We start from the raw sequence: 23,551 nt of genomic DNA, 5'->3' as shown, positions 1-23,551 counted from the left end.
ACGACAGGGTGTCCATGCTCTTCCTCATGGCTTGGGTAACTCTTATTTACTCTTCCGGTCTTATCTTAAATGGACTTCTTCCAGGAATCTGTCCCTGGCTCCTAGACTAGATTCCCACAGCTCTGGCTTTCTTGTCACTGCTTGTTTAATGTCCCTCTCTTCACACTAGAAATGTCCTGGAGCAGTACTTGGGATGAAGTGGGTACTTACTACTTATTTGATGAGCGACTAATGACTGAGTGTTGTAAGGAGATGTGGAACTTTGGGGTGTACCTCAAGGCTTACCTTGAGCAACTCTCCCCTCTCTGCTGCTTCCATAATCCCAGGGTGCCAGAGAAGAGAACCGAGCTGGGTACCCTTCCTTCCCTTGTGTACAGTTCAGAAAAGAGCCAGGAGCTTGAGCTTTAATCTGGCTATCATGTAATGGCTAGGAGGTCTGGGCAAGCCACATCACATTCTCAGTTTCCATCTTATCATGTCTCTGAAACGGAGACAGTAAAACCTGCCCTCCCCACCTCTTAAGGTTGTTGCCAAGGTGAGAGTTACTGGTAAAATAGCACCAAAATACAAACCCGAATTCAGAGGAGCAATCCTCTCTGGTTTTAAGCACTGGGTGGCCCCTGATATCACCAGCCCAGTGTTTATCTTCTCTGGAGAGGAAATGTTAACTGGAAGGTCTTCAAGGGAGACAGCTCTTTGGCTGTGGAGTTGGCCCATGTCTCACCCTCCAGCGATGGAGGGAGCCCAGCCCATCCTACTTCACCCACCTGGGTGGGTGCTCAACTCAGGTTCCCACATGGGCAGCTGACGTGGAGAGTGAAATGCGCAAGACCCAGGAGTTCTGACTCCCTGATCTTCTCTGGACCACACAGGCTCTCCTTCTGGCAATGACAAAAGAAAGAGGTTGGTCCTGAGGAGAGAGGAGCCTTCCAGAAGTGTCTCTTCCTGGAAGACTCAGCTAAGGCCCAGGCTTAGCTCTGGGATAAAAGGATTAAAAGCACGGCTCAGCCCTCCAAGGGCAAGGGGTGGAATGGCTGCCCCTTTCTGGGACAGTAAAGATGGAGGCTTGTTGCGGGACAGGACAGGAGGCAGGTGGGTGACTCTGTGCCACTCCTGCTGGCACTTCCTCCCCTGGCACTGCTGAGGCAGGTCTGTCAGGCACTGAGGAGGTGCTTCCTAGTTCCAGGCACTGGGGTTGACTCACTGGGCGGTGGGAGGCGGATGCCAGGTGAAAGGGCTTGTCTGAGAGGAAGGCCTGAGGTTCCTGGAGAGAAAAGATCTCACTTCCTCTTTTCTCCAGCTGAAATGCCACACAGCCTTCCTTAGGTGCCAGGAGAGGCTCTGGGCCTGCCCCGTAGGAGTTTGAGAAGCTGCTACACACAGGAGACTGGAGGTGAGGTGGTCCGAAGGAATGCACAAGCCCCCCGGCCCTAATCCCCAGGGCCTGGTGGGAGGGTACGGCTGGTACAGACTAGGACTGCACTTTCACCAACATAACCCCCCTGATGCCTGGAGGCCAGAATGTGTGAATTATAGGCCTGGCCTGGGGGAGCCTTGGGCCTCACGCCCTCTAGAGTAGATAAGGATGGATCAAAGGAAACTGCTCGGGCCCCTCCCTCACACATGCTCTTCCCAGGATCCACTGCCCAGTGGCTGGAGCGTTAAGACAGACGATACATATGCACGGAGGGGATTTTGGAGCCTCCTGCACAGACATTCCCTTGTGTGTGAGCCGGCGGCGTGCCTCCCCTGCACAGCCCACCACCCCGGGGTGGTGGTGTTGAGTCTTGCATCCTGCTTGTAGGATTCCTTCCAGCCCTTCCTCCTCTGCCGGTTTATCCTGTGGAGTCCAGATTGGCCTGAAATGAAGATCAGGAGCAGCCTTTGTGGACCTGCTCCCTGTGGGGGGCCTCTGTGCCTGTCATGTGCCAGGTTTTGGGTCAACCAACTTTCTACGGCCTCTAAATAAAAATCGGACCCCTAAGCCCTGGGGAGAAGCATAGCTTTTCCTGGAGGTCTTGTGGAGGTACAGAAGAGAGGGTCACACCATACATCAATCACCCAGCAATACTCAACATCAGACTCCCCTGCCCAGTAGACGTCGCTCCCCTCTCCGGCATCCCTGTTCATTGGCACTGGGCTGCCAGGCCTCCTCTTCCTTTCCTGCTCTTTTTTCAGACTTAAAAACCCCTCTGCTGGCCGGGCGCGGTGGCTCAAGCCTGTAATCCCAGCACTTTGGGAGGCCGAGACGGGCGGATAGCGAGGTCAGGAGATCGAGACCATCCTGGCTAACACGGTGAAACCCCGTCTCTACTAAAAACTACAAAAAAAAAAACTAGCCGGGCGAGGTGGTGGCGCCTGTAGTCCCAGCTACCTGGGAGGCTGAGGCAGGAGAATGGCGTGAACCCGGGAGGCGGAGCTTGCAGTGAGCTGAGATCCGGCCACAGCACTCCAGCCTGGGTGACAGAGCGAGACTCCGTCTCAAAAAAAAAAAAAAAAAAAAAAAAAACCCCTCTGCTCTCCCATATGCAATGTGGCCATTCCCAGATCTTCCTCCCAGGCCTCCTCGGAATTTCCCTCAGCTTGTGGATTGCAGTTTTCACTCAGCAGACACAACCACAGCAGAACTCAGCAAACAGCTGCACTGTGATGGCCTGCAGGGTCTTACACCTGCCCGGGGAATCCCCTTCGCTTCATCCCATCACACCTAAAGAAAAGGAGAGCCGCAGGAGGTCTGACGGTGGGTGCATGGGGCCCAGCTGGGCAGCCTGCCCAAGCTCCTGCCCATGCTGGCCTTTGTTCCTGGGGCATTTCCAAAGCTCAGAGCTTGGGCCTTTGTCCATTCTCAGGATCCGGTAAACGATGCCTGACCACCCAAAACCCAGCAATCTTTCCTGCCTCCAAACAAAGAGGCCTTTTGATTTTTCTTACTCTCTTGGCCCTTACATGCCAAAATGTCTTGGGTAATAAAAAGAAGATTATCAGGAAACACTCACAGAGCACTTACTATGTTCCAGGTACTATTTTAAACATTATAGTTATTAACTCATTGAATCCCAGGAGTTGAGAGGCACCGTGTGTGTGTGTATGTGAGTGTATATGTGTATATGTGTGTGTGAGTGTGTGAGCGTGTGTATGTGAGTGTGTGAGCGTGTGTATGTGTGTGAGCGTGTGTGTGTGCATGAGTGTGTGTATGTGTATGTGTGAGTGTGTATATGGGAGTGTGTGAGTGTGAGTGTGTGTGTGGGTGGGTGAGTGTGTGAGTGTGTGTGTGCGAATGAGTGTGTGTATGAGTTGGATTTCCTTTTCATGCTTTCCTGGATTTGCTACCATGAACAACTATGACTTTTACACTCTCAACAGGGGAATTAACTGCTAAGGAGGTTAAGGTGGGAGGATCACTTGAACCCAGGAAGTCGAGGCTGCAGTGAGCCACTGCACTCTAGCCTGGGTGACAGAGCAAGACCATGTCTTAAAAAAAAAAAGAGACAGAGAGTTAGAAATTGAAACAGATGTTTACTGAGCATTTGTTGAGTAGTGCCTGTTGCGATGAGTTTTAAAGGGTAAGCACAGAAGCCCAGAGCTGGGCTGGCATCCAGTGGGTATGCAGCAGTGTGGCTGGCATCGGTCCTGACGGTCAGGGACCTGTTCTGACGATCATGCCCATTGATAAGCATCTTGATATCTTTCCTGGCTGGAAGTCATGGTCTCTGCTTTGGAAGGGAGAAAGATTCTACCCTGTGGCCAACTCCATTCCCCCAGCCAGCAGTCCCAGTCCAGTGAGGGACTCACTACCTTCCCCCAGCCAGCAGCCCCAGTCCAGTGAGGGACTCACTACCTTCCCCCAGCCAGCAGCCCCAGTCCAGATCACTATGTTGATCTCTGTTTTTTGTTTGTTTGTTTTTTGTTTTTTGAGACAGAGTCTCGCTGTGTCACCCAGGCTGGAGTGCAGCGGCGCAATCTCGGCTCACTGCAACCTCTGCCTCCTGGATTCAAGTGATTCTCCTGCCTCAGCCTCCCGAGTAGCTGGGACTACAGGTGCCCGCCACCACACGCGGCTGATTTTTTTGTATTTTAAGTAGAGACAGGGTTTCACTGTGTTAGCCAGGGTGGTCTCGATCTCCTGACCTTGTGATCCGCCCACCAGCCTTGGCCTCCCAAAGTATTGGGATTACAGGTGTGAGCCACGGTGCCCGGCCGATCTCTGTGCTCTTTAAAGAGGCTGCGTGGGGGAACTCTACCAGCTCCCTCCTGGGTTCCTCGTTTCAAAATGCTGGCCTTCAGAGTTAGGAATTGCAGCTCCAGGTTGGTGTCCACACTCCAAAGCAGAAGACCTCAGCCCTGGCTGCATATTTAAGAAAATATCAAGGGCTGCATACAGTGGATCACGCCTATAATCCCAGCACTTTTGGAGGCTGAGGTGGCAGGATGGGTTGAGGCCAGGAAGTTGAGACCAGCCTGGGCAACACAGCAAGACCCTGTCTCCACAAAGAAAATGAAAAAACAAAACAAAAAACCAAAAAACCAAAAACATTAGCTGGGTGTGGTGGGGTGCACCTGTGGTCCTAGCTACTCAGGAGGCTGAGGATCACTTGAGCCTGGGAGGTTGAGGCTGCAGTGAGGTATGATTGCATCACTGCACTCCAGCCTGACCACAGAGCAAGACGCTGTCTCCAATCAATCAATCAATCAATCAGTCAATCAGTACGAATGCTGGAGTTGCACCCCACACCAGTTAAACTGGAAACTCTGAGATAAGCCCAGGGCAGGGGTATTTTCTAACTTTCCTGAGATGGCTCTACTGTGCAGTCACAGTTGAGAACCACGGAGGCATCCAGGCAGATGGAAAAAGCCCCCTCCAAGGCGGGCCTTGATAAAGGGTCCAGCATGGAGGAGGACACATGATGACTCCAAGGGCTTATAGTTGATTAGAAAGAGAGCTAGACCCTGTGCACAGAGATGGGTTGACTCAACGCGACTTGGGTACTGGAACTCACAGAAAGGAGGCAGCTCAGGTAGGGTGGGGTGAATCAGGCCAGTCTTTCTGGAGAAGGTTCTGGAAAAAGTTTTGGGTGGCAAGTCCTCCACCCCAGTGAACGGACTCTTCAGGTCCTTGCTATGGGTTTTCCCAGGGGTTCCTTATCTGATGAGCCAGCCCCTTTGTGACTCTGGCTCAGGCTCCCTGCCCAGCCCCTGGGCCTGCGGGGTGTGGCTGGCCACTCTTCAGTCACTGCCCTGGCTCTACGGGACACCCCGGAGGATGAGACTCCTATAGATAAGACCCGTGCTTGTTAGCACAGCTGTTCTCTGCAACACCCAGCCTTGTTTTCAAACCTGCGGAAACTTTTGTGCGGAAGTGTGGCTACATCCACCCAACTTCAGAGTTGGGCTTGGTTCCAAATAAAAGGAAATTTAGTCATTTTTCCCAGACACAGGGACAAAAATAGAGTTGACAGGAACCTCAAAGGTTCTGCTGGGGTACTGGGGTCACACCTAGAAAAATCAGTTTGCTCTTTGGTTTGGGCGCCCTGTTCAAATGCCCTGGTTAAACTTAAACTCTCGGCATCAACAACTACCCTCAAATCTGCCCCATGGAAGTGCTTGGAGATGGTGCTCTAAAAGATTGTGCTTTTTTTTTTTTTTTTTTTTTGAGACGGGATCTTACCCTGTCATGCTGGAGTGCAATGGCGTGATCTCAGCTTACTGCAACCTCCGCCTCCTGGGTTCTCAAATCTGCCCCATGGAAGTGCTTGGAGATGGAGATGGTGCTCTAAAAGATTGTGCTTTTTTTTTTTTTTTTTTTGAGACGGGATCTTACCCTGTCATGCTGGAGTGCAATGGCGTGATCTCAGCTCACTGCAACCTCCGCCTCCTGGGTTCAAGCGATTCTCCTGCCTCAGCCTCCCAATTAGCTGGGATTACAGGTGCACACCACCACACCCGGCTAATTTTTTGTATCTTTAGTAGAGACGGGGTTTCACCATATTGGCCAGGCTGGTCTTGAACTCCTGACCTCGTGATCCACCTGCCTCGGCCTCCCAAAGTGCAGGCATTATAGGCATGAGCCACTGCGCCTGGCCAAATATGATACTTTCTTTTAAGAATGTCATTTTGCCAGGCGCGGTGGCTCAAGCCTGTAATCCCAGCACTTTGGGAGGCCGAGACGGGCGGATCACGAGGTCAGGAGATCGAGACCCTCCTGGCTAACACGGTGAAACCCCGTCTCTACTAAAAATACAAAAAACTAGCCGGGCGTGGTGGCGGGCGCCTGTAGTCCCAGCTACTCGGAGGCTGAGGCGGGAGAATGGCGGGAACCCGGGAGGCGGAGCTTGCAGTGAGCTGAGATCGCGCCACTGCACTCCAGCCTGGGTGACAGAGCGAGACTCCGTCTCAAAAAAAAAAAAAAAAAAAAAAAAAAAAAAGAATGTCATTTTGTTTCTCCTGCCGTCAACAGTCCTAGAGTTTCTGTGTGTTCACTGAGGCTCTTTGAGCAATAAGCTTACTACAAGGTTCTGGGGTCTATAAATTATCTGCATAATCAAAAAATCTGGACTGCGTGATCAAAGAATCTAACTTTTGTATGTTTAATAGAGACTAGACAGGTAAATTATGCTTGGCTAGATTGGCCCCTGGTAGAATCTGTTATCCCTGGATTCAGCTTTGGGTCCCATCTCAGGTGTCCAGGTCCTGTATGAGCTCCTGCTCCAGAGTGCTGCCTCGGGCCCTCTCATGGGGAACTTGTTCTGCCTCAACATTCTGTGCTGAACAGTGCTGATCTCACATGAGTCCTTCCTTACCTCCTGGAGAGCGTTCTCCTTTTTACTGCCCTTTCACCAATTCAGCACTAGCACATTGCACAGCACCAACAGCGGGAAGGGGTCACGTGGGCCCTGGGAAGGCCCTCTAAAGTGCAGAGGACAGGTTTCCCACCATGCGACAGGCAGAGGTCACACTGCCGTTAGCAGCAGAACTGAGCCCGAAATTCAATCTCCCGATTCCCAGGGTCCTCACCCACCTAGTGAGCCGTGTGCCGTAAGGGGACCCCGCCCATCAAAGGGTCTCCAAAAGCCAGCGATGACACGAAGCAGGAAATGTGTCATCAGAGCTGAAAAGAATCACACAGCTCCACAGTTCCATATGTTGGTCAACGGGCCCGTACTGTCTGTGGCTTAAATGGGTCAGAGGTGTCGTAGTAGACAATAGAACCATCTTCATTCCTCATGGAAAGTTTCCTGGGGGGTTCTGGACCCATAATTGAGCTGCTGGTAACTGGAAAGGCTAGAGGATGGCTGGATCTAAAACTGCAGCACAGAAGTTCCTAGGGCAAGTGACTTAACCCTTTGGAGCTTTAGCTTCCTCATGTGTAACGCAGGAACAATGAAAGTACCTACTTCTCAGGGTGTTGTGGGGGGTGAGATGATACTTGTGGAAAGTGCCCATGGGGTGCCTGCGCACAGGAAACTTCAGGAGGCTGAGAAAACTGTGTTCTTTTTTTTTTTTTTTTGAGATGGAGTCTCACTCTGTCACCGTGGCTGGAGTGCAATGGCACGATCTAGGCTCACTGCAACCTCCGCCTCCCAGGTTCAAGTGATTCTCCTGACCCAGCATCCTGAATAGCTGGGATTACAGGCATGTGCCACCATGCCAGCTAAGTTTTGTATGTTTAATAGAGACGGGGTTTCACCATGTTGGCCAGGCTGGTCTCGAACTCCTGGTCTCAAGTGATCTGCCCTCTTCGACCTCCCAAAGTGCTGGGATTACAGGCGCGAGCTATTGCACCCAGTGAAAACTGTGTTATTACTTAAAGGCTCTCTCTGTTTGTAGCCAGCCTTCCATTTCCCTTTCCCTGGTCGATCTCCTCTGAGCCCTGGAGGGGCAGGTGTGGGATGAGTTTGTCCTTTTGAGGAGGAGACAAAGACACACAGAAATGACTTGTTCCTGAGACATGCAGTGAGTCAACAGCTGGGGCGTCCTGGAGCCTGGGTCTCCCTGCCCCAGTGGGTCTCTCTGTCAGTGCCCTGAGTTTCTGCCTGCTGCTGACTGGCCTGGGGCCCTGCCTCCCATCTTGCCGCTGACCCTGGCCGGAAACTCCGCCCCATTGTCTTAGGCCTCGGGAATCTGGCTGCCCTGGGGTGACAGCTTTCTCCTCTGGCTGAGATAACTCCAAGAGATGTCTATCAGGTTCAGGGAAAGGGGAGCCTCTGAGCAAGCCCCTCCCTGCCCTGTGATAACGGCAGACAATGCTTAGAAAGGAGAGTCTTCCATCCCACAGCCTGCCCTCTGCACCTTCCCCCTGTCCCCACCAAACCCACCTCTCCCTCATCCCCCCAAAGGTTTTGATGAGTCTTTGGGAAACTTGGCTGCGAGGCTGAATCTCATTAACTCCTTCAGCACCGTCAGTGCTGTGAGTGTGCTGGTGGCAAATGCGCCCCTCCCTGGGCAGTCTGGTGACCTCCAGGAAGCAGGGCAAGGGCCAGGTGCTTTCTGGGTGGTTGAGGGGAGGTTTTGGTAGGGATGGTTCAATGGCTATAGTTTTGTCCTAGGAAAAAGCTTCTTTGTAGCCGAAGTCACATCTGGAGTCAAACAGATGTGAGTTTAAGTTCTGGCTCTATCACGGATGAGCTCAATGATCTTGGGAAACTTAAGTTTCTCCTCCAAGCCCTGGCTTTCTCATCTGCGAAATGGGGGTACAAATAGCCACCACTTAAGGTCATCATAGGAAATAAATAAATGTTGAATAGCCGGGCACGGTGGCTCAAGCCTGTAATCCCAGCACTTTGGGAGGCCGAGACGGGCGGATCACGAGGTCAGGAGATCGAGACCATCCTGGCTAACACGGTGAAACCCCGTCTCTACTAAAAAATACAAAAAAACTAGCCGGGCGAGCTGGCGGGCGCCTGTAGTCCCAGCTACTCGGGAGGCTGAGGCAGGAGAATGGCGTGAACCCGGGAGGCGGAGCTTGCAGTGAGCTGAGATCCGGCCACTGCACTCCAGCCTGGGTGACAGAGCAAGACTCCGTCTCAAAAAAAAAAAAAAAAAAAGATGAATAAATAAATAAATACATGCAGAGGACCTAGCAGAGGGCCTGGCACAGGGAGGCTATCGTGATGGTCATTTCTCCTAGCGCCACCTCTGTGCGGGCCTCGGGTGGGTGGCCTTGTGACAAGAGTGAAGGGGGACACTCTACACCTCACCCTTTACTGGAAAGAGCAGCTCCACTTGCCATGGCAAGTCAGAGAGGTCATCTTGACATGGAAGGAAAAACCCTTTGTTCATTTGATAAATATTTATTGGCAGGTTACTCTGTGCCACGCATCATTTGAGCAGCTCGGAAGACCCAGTGAGCCCAGTTGTCCCAGTCCACAGGTTGGTGTGAATGTGCAGGGCTATCACAGGGGACTGGGAAGGTAACAGATAAACTAGTGAAAACAAGTAAAAATAATATAACCTCACATAGAGGGGGGGCTTGAAAGACAAATAAAATGACACAAGGGGTTAGACGGTGACAGGAGGCCAGGCGTGGAAGCTAGCACCTGTAGTCTCAGCTGTGAGGTCCTTGAACAGAGGAGTTGGAGACCAACCTGGGCAACATAGCAAGATCCCACCTCAACAAAAAATAAAGGAATTAGCCTGTAGTCCCAGTTACTCAGAGGCTGAGGCAGGAGGATTGCTGGAGTCCAGGAGTTTGAGGCTGCAGTGAGCTGAGATTGCACCACTGCACTCCAGCTTGGGCAGCAGAGCAAGACCCTGTCTCAAAAAATAAATAAACACAAAAATAGAAAGAAGGCAACACGTTGCATGTGTGCTTTTTTTCTTTTTCTTTTCTTGCTTTTTTTTTTTTTTTGAGACAGAGTCTCGCTCTGTCGCCCAGGCTGGAGTGCAGTGGTGCAATCTTGGCTCACTGCAAGCTCCACCTCCCGGGTTCACGCCATTCTCCTGCCTCAGCCTCCCGAGTAGCTGGGACTACAGGGGCCCACCACGACTCCCGGCTAATTTTTTGAATTTTTAGTAGAGATGGGGTTTCACCGTGTTAGCCAGGATGGTCTCAAACTCCTGACCTCGTGATCCGCCCGCCTCGGCCTCCCAAAGTGCTGGGATTACAGGCGTGAGCCACCGCGCCTGGTTGCATGTGTGCTATTTTTGATAGGATGTGCAGAGAAGGCCTCTCTGAAGAGGTGACATCTGAGCAATATTGGAATGAAGGGAAGGAGTGGGCCTGGAAACCTGTGCCAGGAGTTTCCCAGTCCTAAGGGACAGCACCTTGGGAAGCCTGCGGTTGGAGGTCCAGCTCCCAGGGACAAGCTCGAGGCTGGGGTGAGGACTCAAGGCTGCAGGGGCTCAGCACTGTGGCCACGTCTATCTGGGTAACCTACTCACACACACTAAGGAGTCTCTCTCTGTCTGGGCCCAGAGCTCTGCCCCCATGGTGGTGACCTCTGTCCCTACACAGGTGGCCTATTGCCTGCGTGTGCACGCGCGCGCGCGCGCGTGTGTGTGTGTGTGTGTGTGTAGGGGGAGCCAGGGAACTGCAGAAAGCTGACCATGGTGGATTGCATATTTGTTTTTAATTAGGGTGATGGCCGGCAGCTGTCACTGGTTTCTTTTTATTTATTTACTTTGTCCCTGCGTTCTGATTAAAATTTCTGGTGCTATTTGCTGATGCCAGAGGCAGTCTTGAGTTCTGAAAACACAGCGGGGCCCAGCTGCTCTCCTTGGGCTGGCCCCTCATTTAGGACCAGCTCGCCCATGTAAAGGAAACAGCAGGTGTCGGGGCAGTGCCCTCTACGTGATACTGCTCCAAGCTCTGTGTGCCAGCCTAGGGACCTCATTAAGACCAGAATTCAGGGAAAAGAAAGGTACCTCCATCTCCAAGTCAAGCCAGTTGCTTGACTAAACTGATTGATATTTCCCCTCATTAAATTGATGCTCATTCATCATTTCAATGCAACAAATATTTCTTGGGACCCAGCACTGCAGAGGGTGCAAGCCCAGCTGATGGTCACGGGGAAGGTGTGTTGGCTGATGGCTGTTCTCATGGGCGGGAACCCATGCCCCAGTTACTGCATATTTTAAATTATCACACTGCTAGAAATAAAAGATGAATAAAAGAACGTCTCCATCCTCAAGGAGCAGGCACCTTGTAAAAATATCCGCGAAACTGTCCAACATAAAGTTGGACAGATGAAGTTGCAGCTTTGACAATTGGATAAACCAAGCACCAACACATAAAGTGTCTCCAAAAAATCAGCTTTTCTCAACACTTACCTCCCTGCCTAAACCCACATGCCGCCTACCTCCTGTGTCTCTACCGACCCAGGAAAATTCACTGCCAAAATCTGTGCTGCTTTTTTTTTTTCCTTTTCATTTTCCCCAAGGTTTGCATTCTGAGCCACTGGAGCTGGGGCTGGCTTGCCAACCATGCCCTCCAAGGACCCCATTCCGGCCTCCAGTTCAGGGCCTCCTTGGGGTTATCATTCTCCAGATTCCCCATTGACACGCCCCTCCCCACCTCCCTGCGAAACTTCTGGCTACAACATTTGGCTGCTGTGTCTGTCTTTGCAACTTCCAGCCTACTCCTCCCTCCTCTGAATGTCCCCGTTCCTCCCCCTGCCTGTCCCAACTCTAATTCTGCCTCAGAGTCTCCTTGAAAGCCTCTTGGTCTCTGGGGACTCTCACAGCCACCAAGGCCATCATTTTCTAGGTACGACCCCATGCTTCTTAGGCCCTGGTCTCCTGTGGGCTCTCTGCGACCTCCTGGTCCCCTCTTCCTCATTCAGGCTCAGCTCCCCCTTTTCAGCTCTGGTGACATAAGGTGGCCTTGTCCCCTCCCAGCTGGCTGGGTGGAGGGAAGAGCACAGGCAGAGGAACATGTCACAGGGTTTTGGAAAGTCTCCCCATGCCAGTGTTGGGTGAGATGCCCCTGTGACCCATCTAAAGGCCTGGCAGGAGGGGTGGCTGGCTGGGGAGTAAACCCTGCAGGGCTCAGATCGGCCTGGGGTGGAAGGTGGGTGCACAGTGACCAAAAACCCAGCTTGGATTCGTTCTGAGGCATCCATGGGGAGTATGGTAGAGTGGAGCAGGTGGGGCACAGGTCCCCTGACCTCATCCACCCCTGTTTCCTTTGCTTCCCCTGGATCTGGGGCCTCCTCCAGCTGCGGTTTGTAAATGTCAGGGCTCAGGGCAGATCGGGCTGGGCGGTGGTCTCCCCCTTTCTCTGTCCATTTTCTCAATTTGGGCCCGGGAGCGGACAGGGCAGGGCTGGACTGTCCCCTCAGCATGGGGGCTTCACGGAAAGCCTGTTTGGTGGAGGGTGTGAACCAGGAGGGTGGTCCCAAACTTCCCCTTCAGCTTTTCTCCTTGAAATGGACAGTGACTCACATGGAACAATGACGTGATCACAGGAACATGCCCGGGGCTGACAGCCAGACCTGCAGGTCTTGGGGTGTGGGTGGGGTGCCCTGGAACAGGCAGGAGAGACCAGCAAAGTTGACTCTGATGGCTGAGACCTACTGTGTGTTGCAGAGTGGAACTCTGGTTCCTAAGGCCTGAATGAGGGCAGTGGGTACAAACGAAACAGAGACATAGTGGGGAAAGATGAAGGGTCTGGAACGATAGGGATGGGTGGAAGAGCTCACAAGCACCACGAAGATGCGATCACTGTGTCCTGCAGCCACTCTTCCTGAAGGATGTGGGGATGGGGAGGGTGGGCAGAGGAGGGAACAGAGTCAAGGCTCTGAGTCTACCTGCTCATGGCAAGAGGAGGAAACTAAAGCCCATCTGGCAAGGTGAGGGCTCGGCTCCAGGTCCCCCAGCCACAAAGGGGCTGGCTGCCCCTGCCTTAAGCTCCTGGGAGCAGGGCTCTTTCCTCAAACTTTTGGCTGCTGCCTGGGATCTGAAGAACTTGTCCCAGGAAAGCCGAGTGGGTGGGGTTTCCCCAGTGGGGTCGGCGTGATTTGCACGACACACGAAGATAGGGACACAGAGGTCGAACAGGGGCTAGCAATTGGGATGCCTGGCAGATCCAGATCTACCAGCTGCACCTCGCATGGTCTCACTCCTCTCTTCCTTCACCTGTGTGCCCATGGGGCATGTCCTGTGTTGCCTTCTCCTCTTGTCTCCTGTCTCCTTTGCCTCCTCTTCTCTCTCCTCTGTTGAGCACTAATGCTGGCAAGGAGCCTGCCCTTCCCTCCTGATCCATTTTGGTTCCCAGTCAGTTTTGTTCTGCAGTCAGCAGCATGGACTGCGGGAGCACCGTGAGGAGTGAGGGACCCGGAGATGAGGCTTCCACCTGGCAGATGCTGGTATCTATGAGAGAGACACCCATCCAACAGATGCTCATGTGACAGGTGGCACATGCCAGACTCTGGGCTAAGCACGGCCTGCCCCCAACTCACTCTGTAGTGGGGAGACAAACACATGTACAATTAAATCAGGTATTAAAGAGAAGAGGGTGAGTGCTCCAGGGGTGATGTTCCTTTGCAGGAACAGCTCAGCTCTCTTCCTTCCCTCTTCCCTCCCTCCCCTTCATCCTCCCTTTCTCCTCTTCTCCCTCCCTTCCTCTCTCCTTTCTTTCCTTCCTTCCCTCATTCTTTCCATAGTCTCAGATATGTCCGTTGAGCTCTGAACCTTAATTGACAGCTTCTTGCCAGACACTTCCACCTGGATGTCCCACAGACATCCCCAGGCAGCATGGTCCATCCTGAACCCACTGTTTTCTTTTCCATACCTGTTTCTCAGGATTTCCCATTACAGGTGAAAGCCCCACTCTGTGGCCCCAGGATAAATCTCAGGGGTTGTGTTCATCTCCTCTGTCTTCCTCATGTGCACACAGCCTGTAACAGAAGGTGAAGACCCACCTCCAAGACTCTTTCTCATCTGCCCATCCCCTCTGCCTGTCCCCATGGCCATGATTACCTTGGGCTTTTATAATCTCTCTCCTGGACCACTAGGGGGTCTCCTGCCCTGTGCCCCCACAGTCTACTCCTTTAATGCTCAGCCCTGCTAAGAACATTTATAAAACACAAATCATATTCTATTTATTTATCTGGCCAGGCACAGGGCTCATGCCTGTAATCCCAGCACTTTGGGAGGCTGAGGCGGGCAGATACTTGAGGTCAGGAGTTCAAGACCAGTCTGGCCAACATGGTGAAACGTCTCTACTAAAAATATAAAAATTAGCCAGATGTGATGGTGCACAGTTATAATCCCAGCTACTTGGGAGGCTGAGGCAGGAGAATCACTTGGACCTGGGAGGCAGAGGTTGCAGTGAGCTGAGATCACGCCATTGCACTCCAGCCTGGGTGACAAAGCAAGCCTCCATCTCAAAAAATAAAAAATAAAAAATAAAATAGATTCTATTCATTTATCTCATAGTGTGCATATTGGAATCACTGTGTGCCAGGATACTCTATGTACTTTCAAAATTTTTTTTTTTTTTTTTTTTTGAGACGGAGTCTCGCTCTGTCACCCAAGCTGGAGTGCACTGGCCAGATCTCAGCTCACTGCAAGCTCCGCCTCCTGGGTTCACGCCATTCTCCTGCCTCAGCCTCCCGAGTAGCTGGGACTACAGGCGCCCGCCACCTCGCCCGGCTAGTTTTTTGTATTTTTTAGTAGAGACGGGGTTTCACCATGTTAGCCTGGATGGTCTCGATCTCCTGACCTTGTGATCCACCCGCCTCGGCCTCCCAAAGTGCTGGGATTACAGGCTTGAGCCACCGCGCCCGGCCTGTACTTCCAAAATATTAACCCATTTACTCCTAACACTCTTAAAAGGTCTGTATGGTTCTAACCATATCTCCTTGACTTTAAGGTGCCACCAATTGTAAGACGTGCCTGATTTTTGTAATACTAAGAGAAAAACTATGACACAATGCCTTCTTGTCACATAGACTTAAAATGTTACATTTAATGAAAGTGCCCTTTTAGGTTTGTTTAAACGTGGTTTTCAAAGTCATAGATCTATTCTGTGCATACTTAGGATGCTTATAAATGAAAGAAATGGCCAGGCACGGTGGCTCACGCCTGTAATCCCAGCACTTTGGGAGGCCGAGGCAGGTGGATCACCTGAGGTCCAGAGTTCAAGACCAACATGGAGAAACTCCATCTCTACTAAAAATACAAAATTAGCCGGGCGTGGTGGTGCATGCCTGTAATCCCACCTACTCCAGAGCCTGAGGCAGGAGAATGACTTGAACCCGGGAGGTGGAGGTTGCTGTGAGCTGAGATCACGCCATTGCACTCCAGCCTGGGCAACAAGAGTGAAACTCTGTCTCAAAAAAACCAAAAAACAAAAAAATGAAAGAAATGTTTAGATACACTTAAAATTTCACATCCTCAGGGTCCCATCCTTCTGAATTGTTTTGAAACTCAGAGTCATCATAACCCAGAGTTAATGTTTTTCTGTATAATTTTTTCTGTGCCATTAAGGGAAGCAGTATTTCTCAAAAGTGTGGATTTTCTTCCAAATGACATTAATTCTGTCATTCTTGGTATGTTTGCACAAGTAATGAGAACTGTGTCTCATTGTGGTCACCTAGCCAATGAGTCTAAGATGATTTTTAGATGTGTTAAAAACAAAACAAAACAAAACACAGCATGCATCTTATAATCGATGAACCACTTTATCCCATTTTACAGATAGCAGACCGAGGAATGGAGAGATTACATATCTTTCCCCAGGTCCCATAGCCAGTAAGTGGCAGAACTGGCACTGGAAGCCAGGCAATCTGCCTTGAGGGCTGCACTTCTAACCATCACCAGAATGTTGCTTTACTCTAAAGCCCTTGCTAGAAATCCATTTTCTAGAGCAAAGGAAATCCAAACTCTTTCCTCAACATTCAAACCTTTTGACTCGCCTTGCTTTCCTTTCTAGGCTTATCAGCTCTTTTTTTTTTTTTTCCGAGCCAGAGTCTTACTCTGTCACTCAGACTGGAGTGCAGTGGTGCAATCTCCACTCACTATAAACTCTTCCTCCTGGTTCAAGCAATTCTCCTGCCTCAGGCTCCAGAGTAGCAAGTAGCTGGGATTACAGGCATGCACCACCAAGCCCGGCTAATTTTTGTGTTTTTAGTAGAGACCATGTCGGCCAGGCTGGTCTCGAACTCCTGACCTCAAATGATCCGCCTGCCTTGGCCTCTCAAAGTGTTGGGATTACAGGCATGAGCCACCGCGCCTGGCCCTAGGCTTATCAGCTCTCAAATGTCTTGTGCTCTGGCACCTCTGGCCTGCTCTGAGCTGCAGGTGGTCTCAGGCCTGTGGTATCTGGGCTCACACTCGGGAGCCCTCCTGTACAAGACAGCTCAGACACCATGGGACGTCTAGGGCTTGGCTCTAGCATCACCTTTGTTGAGATGTCTCCTTGACCCTTGCTGGTGGTCTTGCAGAATATAGCCTGCTGAATGTGGCAGTGGGCCCCTTGGGCCAGGGGCTGGCTTCAACCTGGGTGCTTCTATCCCAGCCCAGTGCCAGCATCTGTGGCCTTGACAAAAACAACCTCCTTCTTCCCACCTGGAGAGACAGATAACCTGATAGTTTGAGAAGCATTTTGGAGATCTGGAACATTCTATAGTTGCCACCTGGGTGTTGAGCAGCTGGGGCCTCGCCGTTTATGTAATAATGTCCTGTCCATGGGGGTGTGTGCCAAATGTCACAGTGAGCTGTAGGAAAACACCTGATTCGGTGTGTTGTAAACCTAGGACACCTTTCACCCCGAAACCCCTCTGACCTAACAACTCATGGGACACAATGACTCAGGCATTGCCGCCAGAGGACTCATGGGTGTATGTGTGTGTGTGCAGGGTGGGGAGGAAGTGTTGGCGACATACCTTCTTCTTTTCTGCTATAAATCTCATTTCCTGTGGCTGACGAATTCCAAGGAGGCTCCAGGACCCTCTCTTCCCAGTCCCTGCCCCGGGGCTTCGTGCCAGCAGCCCCAGTAGGAGATGCTCCAGCCAGCACCAGCTCAGGGCTCCAGCATCCTCCTCCAAGCACTGGGGTGGAAAAAGCCATGTGGGAGAAGCCAAGGAGGAATGTTCCAGGACTGCTCAGTTATTAAAGACCTCTCAAGATAATGAAGCACAGGCAAGAACAAAGAGACAGAAAAGCAGCTAAATTAAAAATGCTATTCTCTGCACTTGGACCATCAGGCCCTGGCAAAGGCATTTGGCAGATATTCAGGCCGTTTGGATGAGGGAGTTTCTGGCTGCGTCAGGCAGGAGGGTCTCTGGGTGACCATGAGAGTGCAGAAAATGTCCCACTGGGTCAGGTCTGTGGTCCGCTGAGCAGAGGGGCTGTGTCCCTCTCTTAGAAGGAGCAAGTACCCTGGCTTTGTGGGTGATTAATTTCCCTGATGTCAACTTTAAAGATAAGGGATTTATCCTCCAAATCCCACCTTGCACTTAATATTCCACTAGGGACAGACTGTTTCTGATTTTATCTAAAAGTTTGGTGTCAGTTTATATAGCTAACAGGGACTGTCTCTTGAGAGTATTTATGACTCAAGTTGTGCTTTCTTTCCTTGTTCTTAACCCATCCCTCTCTTTCTTTCTTTCTTTCTTTCTTTCTTTCTTTCTTTCTTTCTTTCTTTCTTCTTTCTTTCTTTCTTCTTTCTTTCTTCTTTCTTTCTTTTCTCTCTTTCTTTCTTTCTTTCTTTTTGTCTCTTTCTTTTCCTTCCTTCCTCCCTCCCTCCCTCCTTTCTTTTTTTCTTTTCTTTCTTTCTGACAGGGTCCCACTCTGTCACCCAGGCTGGAGTGCAGTGGCACTATCTCAGGCTCACTGCCACCTCCACCCACTGCAGCCTCCATCTCCCAGGTTCAGCTGATTCTTGTGCCTCAGCCTCTTGACTATCTGGGACCACAGGCATGCGCCACCATGCCCAGCTAATTTTTGTATTTTTAGTAGAAATGGGGTTTCACCATGTTGGCCAGGCTGGTCTCAAACTCCTGACCTCAAGTGATCTGCCCACCTTGGCCTCCTAAAGTGCTGGGATTACAGGTGTGAGCCACTGCACCCGGCTTAACCCATCTCTTTCTATGCTTTCTACTGGGGCCTTGGAATTTGAAGAACTGGCTCGCCACATTGGAGATCATAGCTATTATTGTTTCAAAAGATTGAATATATATGTATACATGTTTAATTGAGAGGTATTATATCTATGCTTTGAATTCAGGGTTTTACAGTTGGAGTTCAAGCCACTTCTCATTACTAGGCTTTAAGAGAGAAAATTTTTTGTTGGCCTTCCTGGGGAGAAGGTATGAGTTAAGGAGGACGTGGAGAAATAATTCTTTAGGTCTCTTGTGGAGAGCTAAATTACACTGATTTATGAACCACTGGCAAACACACAATACTGGAACTGTTTCCTGTTGGCGGCACTCCTGCAAACGTGGTGGGCCACCACCTGAGGATCAGATGGGGAGGAGGGCATCCTCATTTTTCCCTCCTGCCAACTGTCCCTGGTCCAGGCGTCTGACTCCTCCACTGTCATGCTTGAACTTGGTAGAGAAATAGACATCAGCCTCGCTCACCCCTCCCTCTGCTGAATGACCATCCCTTTAGTCCTCACCCTGACTTGGGGTGAACGGACAAGACAACAACCCAGGACAGGCCAAGACCAGGGAAGTCTTTGAGGCAAAAGAGCTCATGACCTCCCCTTTACCAAGGTGATTATAGATAAAAGAGCTCTCCTGGGACAGGCCAGACGTGATTGAGAAATGGTTAATGTTGGCTTTAAGTGTTTTATCTGCAGAGGGACTCTTGGGATGCCCTGAGGTTTGAGGTGTTGGCAGCTACCTCTGGAAGAGGGGTGTGTGAGTGCCTTGATGTTCTTCTATCCAAGGACTCTCATGCAAACTTTTTTTTTTTTTTGAGACGGAGTCTTGCTCTGTCGCCCAGGCTGGAGTGCAGTGGCACAATCTGGGCTCACTGCAACCTCCGCCTACCAGGTTCAACTGATTCTCCTGCTTCAGCCTCCCAAGTAGCTGGGACTACAGGCGCCTGCCACCACGCCTGGTTAACTTTTTGTATTTTTAGCAAAGACGGGATTTCACCATGTTAGCCAGGATGGTCTCCATCTCCTGACCTGGTAATCTGCCCGCCTCAGCCTCCCAAAGTGCTGGGATTACAGGCATGAGCCATTGAACCCAGCCTCTCATGCAAACTTTTCATGCAGAAAGCTTATGAAGGCTTTGGATTGGCCTCTTTCTTTCCTTTAAGTCAGGGTGTGACACGGAAGTGGGATAGCATGACAATTTCCACTAAGGGATCCAGTGCTGCTGTAATTGTTGGTCTTGGCCTCTGTCCTGACGAATGTGATCGTGAACTACCAGAAAGGAAGATGGCGATCGCCAAGGAGTGTGTGGGAAACATGCTCCCCAGGCCAGCACAGGAGGTGGTCTGGGGATAGGAGGCCAAGCTGTACACAGAAGCATGAGGAAGGGCTTCGAGGAAGGCCTGGGAGCAGGCCCAGGGTGGGTGCAGGAGAGAGGCAAGAGCAGAGCCGAGGAGAGGAGCCACAGATAGGCATGGAATCTCTGCTCTGGGCCTTGCGTAGGGGCTGCTCCACGATGCTACAGAATTGGAGTTACAGGTGGCTCCTGGAAAAGTCACGTTCAGCCTAAAGTCAGAGGACAGACTCTAGTGCCAAAGGACCTTGCTTTTTATTTTTTACTTTTTGAGACAGGGTGTCACTCTGTCACCCAGGCTGGAGTGCAATGGTGCAGTCTTGGATCACTGCATCCTCAACTTTCTGGGCACAAGCAATTCTCCTGCCTCAGTCTCCTGAGTAGCTGGGACTACAGGCATGTGCCACCATGCCCAGCTAATTTTTGTATTTTTTGTAGAGACAGGGTTTCTCCATGTTGCCCAGGCTGGTCTGGAACTTCTGGACTCAAGCATTCCACCTGCCTTGGCCTCCCAAAGTGCTGGGATTACAGGTGTGAGCCACTGTGCCTGGTCCAGGACCTTGCTTTTATACAGACTCAGAAGGCTGGAAGACCTGCTTGGTGTGAGTGTGTGGTAACATCAGCACGGTCCAGAAGGATAGATGGAGACCCAAGACTTGGGGCCCATGGAGGAGCCTGAGGATGGCAGAAAAGAGGCAGAAGGGATGCCTGGAAGCATCTGCTGAAAACTTTAAACTTCAGCTGCCTTCAGCCACCACAGGGCATGCCTGGGCTGGGGCTTTTCTTTGTCTTTGAGGGTCAGGTCTATGCACAGAAGAGCATTCTAGAGCAGGGAGGAAGCTAGAGGACATCTGCTCCCATCCCCTCATTTTACAGTTGGGAAAACTGACACCTGGAGAGAGTAAATGACCTGCTGAAGCTCACACAGCTTAGGACTCCTGACCCTTGGGCTGCTGCCCTTTCTACTGAGCCATTTGGTCTCAGAAGGGCCAGTCCTCAGCAGCGTCTCCTCATTGGCAGGCCATGCCCTCTTGGTGCCAGGACTTGCGTACTCCAAGGTGGACAACCAGAGCAAGGCCACTGTCTCTGGAAAGCTGCCACTGGAATTAACATGTGAGCACCTAAAGGGAAGAGGGTGGTAGGAGTATATGAGGACTCCTGAAGATACAGAGTTTTAAGTCGAAGACATGAATGTCTAAGGGTGAAATTGTGAGTATCAGCCAGCTGGTGAGAGTGTTCTTTCTCCAGTGCCCTCGGGTATCCTGCCAGTCCTGGGCGTTTACACTGGAGTGGGCCCTGATGCTGATGGAGTGTAGCCCCTCTATTCAAACTGCCTGGCTCACACGGCCACATCTGCGTAGGTCTGGGAGCAGAAGGACTTGGTCATCTCAGAGGGTGGGGCACAGGACACAGAGCGGACAAAAGAGGATGCGCCAGAGAGGCCTGGGGGACCTGCTGTGGGGTTTGGGGTCCTGGATGAACCTGCTGACTGGGATACCCTGCTGTGGGCCCTGCAGGCAGCTCAGGGTGAGCACTTCCAGGAGACAGAGCCTCACTCCCCCAGAACCCCCTTATCACCATCACAGGGAGAGCACCAGAGCCGTGAGAGCAGGTACCACTGCCGCCCCAGGCCACATTCCTCTCATAAGTGGAATAACACAATGGCCCTTTTAACTTAAACTTCCTTCTTAATTGACTGCTGTGGGGAGAGCAGTCCATCATCCCCCCACCCCCGCCCCCATCTCTCCTGCTCTGGGCCCTGTTTATGGTGCTGGTGAGGAGGTGGGGGGAGGGGCGGGGGAGCTTCCTGGCTGGGCTGACATGATGATAAAGGGCAAAGCCCTGCACGCGTTGCCAGCTCCTAGCTGGGGGTTGTGACTGGAGCCGCCTTGTACCCGGGACCCCAATGTTTAGAGAAACTTCAGGAGGACTTGTGGGGCTCCCACGTTCCTGGTACAACTTGGGAATTATGTCAAAGGGTGTTGGTGGGGAGCCCTGGAATCCCAGTGGCCCCATTCCCCAGCCTCCCTCTCTAGATGTTTACAAGCCAGGTGATGGGCTCTGTGTTGGAGAGAGAAACACTGGCTCCCCTAGAAAGGGAACACGGTGGTCCCAGGGCTCCACAGTCAGGTGTTGGCCAGTCTTGGGTGGAAGACTCAAACCCAGAGTGTCTAGGTGGGTCAGCGGACAAAGACTGCAAATCCCAATGTATCTGTGAGGCCAACCCTGGGTCTTGGCCTTGGGTGGGCAGGCCCCTCGTCAGCCTCAGGGTCTGTATCAGGGTCTGTGTCAGCAGGGCACTTGCAGGAAGCAACTGAACCTCCCACCACCTCTCAGGCCCAGAAGGTACAGAACAGTGTACCTAGAGATGTTAGCGGGTGGGAAGAGGAAGGGAAGATGGTGGAAAAGGGTTCCGAAGAAAGCCAGCTCTGCCTGAGGGGGGTCTTATCAGAGCTGGGGCCAGGGCCTTTTGCTCTGCAGACAATGGGAGTTCAGCAAACAGCAGCTGACAATGAACATGTATTGGGTATTGAGTGTTGTTATCTGATGGACACACCTCTACATGCTTTGTAAAATACCTCTTTATCCTTGTAACAATCCTCTGATTTTTCATTGGTTTTATTTTTAACAGGTAAAGTCACTGAGGTGCAGAGACACTGCCTTCCTGGCCTAAAGTCCAGCTCAGGCTGGCCGGAGTTCCAGGCTTTTGGTCTCTGTCTGCAGATCTCCTTTGCTTTGAATGAGTCCGGCCCCGAGGAGGGCTAGGAGCAACCTTGAGAAGGAACATGACAGTCGCTAATTCAGTCAGAACACTCTCAAGGTGCATTCTGAGCGAGGCTGATGCCAGGTGCAGAACAAACACCTCTTGCACCTGGGAGCTTCCTGAAGTTTGGAGAATGTGTCAGATATCACCTGTTTGCCAGCCCCACCCCTGTCTGCATTTCGTGCAGATTACACCAGGGCCTCCCTTGCCCTCTGTTTGGCCAGCGGGAAGCTCTGGCAAGAGATCAGTGGGATAGAGGAAGATGCTTTGGGGATTTATTTCTCCTGCTCCCTCTCTGGGGATCCCTGAATGGACACTGCGCCTCCTGTCCAAGTGTCCTATTTGCCCTCCTCTCCAGGACTAGTGGTAAACTTCTTCCTGATCTGTTCAGTTCAAAGGGGGAAGTAGGTGCCTTGTTCCAGCCCTGGGGTATAGCCCTGTCTCCTCTGGTTCCTCTTCAATCTGCCCTGTGTAAACAGCCCTTTTCTTTTTAAAACTCTCCTACAATAGGCCAGGCATGGTGGCTCATCATGCCTGTAATCCCACACTCTGGGAGGTGAAAATCGCTTGAACCTGAGAGGTGGAGGTTGCAGTGAGCCGAGATCATGTCACTGCCCTCCAGCCTGGGTGACAGAGTGAGACTTCATCTCAAAAAAAACCTTTCCTACAATCATCCTAGTTAGAGTGTGCTATTTGTTTTCTGCTGGGCACTGACTGATACAAAGAATAGGACCTACAGATAGAAAATTACCAGTGGAGGCCGGGCACAGTGGCCCACGCCTGTAATCCCGGCACTTTGGGAGGCCAAGGCAGGTGGATCACGAAGTCAAGAGAACAAGACCATCCTGGCCAACATGGTGAAATCCTACTAAAAATACAAAAATTGGGCCAGGCGCGGTGGCTTATGCCTGTAATCCCAGCACTTTGGGAGGCCGAAGCGGGTGTATCACCTGAGGTCAGAAGTTTGAGACCAGCCTGACCAACATGGAGAAATCCCATCTCTACTAAAAATACAAAATTAGCCGGGCGTGGTGGTGCATGCCTGTAATCCCAGCTACTCGGGAGGCCGAGGCAGGAGAATCACTTGAACCTGGGAGGTGGAGGTTGTGGTGAGCTGAGAACGTGCCATTGCACTCCAGCCTGGGTAACAAGAGCAAAACTCCAACACACACACACACACACACAAAAAAAAGCTGGGCATGGTGGTGTGCGCCTATAGTCCCAGCTACTCAGGAGGCTGAGGCAGGAGAATCGCTTGAACCCGGGAGGCAGAGGTTGCAGTGAGCCGATATCGCACCACTGCTCTCCAGCCTGGGCGACAGAGTGACACTCCATCTTAAGAAACAAAAAAGAAAGGAACCGGCGGAGCACAATTTTTCCACACCGCAGG

Source organism: Trachypithecus francoisi, unplaced genomic scaffold (genome assembly GCF_009764315.1).
Source record: "Trachypithecus francoisi isolate TF-2019V2 unplaced genomic scaffold, Tfra_2.0 Lachesis_group4, whole genome shotgun sequence".
Classification (NCBI taxonomy): domain Eukaryota; kingdom Metazoa; phylum Chordata; class Mammalia; order Primates; family Cercopithecidae; genus Trachypithecus; species Trachypithecus francoisi.
The sequence above is the reverse complement of the archived record's forward strand: the minus strand, read 5'-3'. Positions refer to the sequence as shown.